Genomic DNA, 1,882 nt, shown 5'->3' with positions numbered 1-1,882 from the left:
TTTGACAGCATGTATGTTCAGAAGAACAGAAAGCTCTGCTCACTTGTATCTCTACCACCTATTTGTCCACTGGTAAGGAGATGCTCCTTCAGTTTACATTAGATTGAAGTTACTCTGAAAAATATTTGCTAGGCTATCTCTCTGGTAGCCATCCTCGCTTTCCATTTTCTGTATGCTTGCTGCTGAGCTGGGGAAGAGCAATGGGCATAGGCAGCTGAAAGGTGCTGGGGCACTGAGATGCATCTGGCTGCCATTAAGTGTCTGGTTTCGAGCAAGAGGGACAGATTTGTTTCACCTTTTTTACCTTTTCTTTGCTAAAAATAGGACTGACGCTGCCTCAGCATCTAAAGATAATACATGGATTGGTCAAAGAATGTCATTTGTTAAAAGAACCTGAAAAGATAGAATTTTTTGACTTTCATTTCTTTTAATTTTTTTTCAGGATTTCTCTAACTCCCCTCACTTTTGTTTTCCTCTCTTTCTTTTATATCCGCAACATTTTGTTGCCAACTACCTCCTGTACATATTGGAACAAGCACATGCAGTCAGTGGGAAAGGCGGCGATTTCATTTCAAGACATGAAGGAAACTTTTGAATCAGATTTGAAACAAACATAAGTCGTGCTACAGATTTGTCTCTACAGGCACATATCTGCTCTGACCTGTGAACCTCCAGCTCTGCCCCACACATGTGCAGGCACAGCCCCATGCCGTGCAGTACAGCCCATACCTCCTAGGAGCAGGTCACAGACAAATGAACCAGACTGTGTAAGAATAGTTACCACTGTGATGATCCATGCAGGTTCACAAGAACATATTAAATAATGGCCATTTATCTGTTGTTTAGGAAAAAACAAACAGCCATGCATTTCCACTTCCTATAGGTAGCAATTCAATTATTATTGGGCTTGAGTCTCCTTGTATTCCTGTGAGAAATTTTATGCCTTATTTATTCTCACTTTATAGACTGAGACACAGGGACATACTTGGCTGAGGACACAAAATGAATCTATCTGAAGTTTTCTAGGAATTTTGCCATAGTTAATATCACTTGTTGAAAAGCATTAGTGTAAAGGAGGCCATCAGTGCTGTTCATAGCCCATCCGCCTCTGAACAGATACACATGGTGCAGAGATGTCCATTTTTTGGTTGCGCTGCTGCTCAGAAAGTTGCTCTGCCTCTTCCTGCCAGTGAGAGGCTTTGCAAGAGAGCCAAATGATGAGCACCGCAGCGAGAAGGACCACCTAAACCAGTCCCACTTCCAAATCATCCTGTTAACATTTGACAGCTTCCCTTGTTTTCCACATCTCCTCCTTTCCGTGTTCTCGGCGTGGGAGGGTTGTAGATACGGATATCTGTGGCTCACGAGGCGCTTTGGGGCACACTGCTGCCAATCAACCGGGTCACACAGAGAGCCCCTGGAGCAGACCCGAGGCCACGGCACCGGGTTCAGCATGGCAGGGCTTCAGCAGTGGAAAATTTTATCTTTTCCCGCACGAAAACAAAGCTCTTCTCTTGACTGAGATTTCATGCAGCGCTGACAGCGTTTGCTGGGCTGCTGCCAAATAACGAAGGGCAATATTTTCTTAAAAAAGCAGAAAGCGTATTAAAAGTTCCTAGTCTGTGTTTGTGAAGATCCTGGAGCCGCTTCATTAGGAGCTTGAAGTTGGTCGGACTCCTTCCAGCTCCCCCACTTCACCCTCCTTCCTGCACGATGCTGCAGCTGTTCTGATGAAAAACAGTTATTTAAAAATTTGCTTGTAGCTATGGCAACCTTCACGCACCGTATTTCAATTGAAACTCTGAAACAGCGGCAGAAGTTTCTTAATAGGATATTTATGAAGATTTTAGTCTTTGTACATTTTAAAATGGAAATATTCAAT

The sequence above is a fragment of the Numida meleagris genome, chromosome 12 (assembly GCF_002078875.1).
Source record: "Numida meleagris isolate 19003 breed g44 Domestic line chromosome 12, NumMel1.0, whole genome shotgun sequence".
In the NCBI taxonomy this organism is placed as follows: domain Eukaryota; kingdom Metazoa; phylum Chordata; class Aves; order Galliformes; family Numididae; genus Numida; species Numida meleagris.
Note: the sequence above shows the minus strand (reverse complement) of the source record.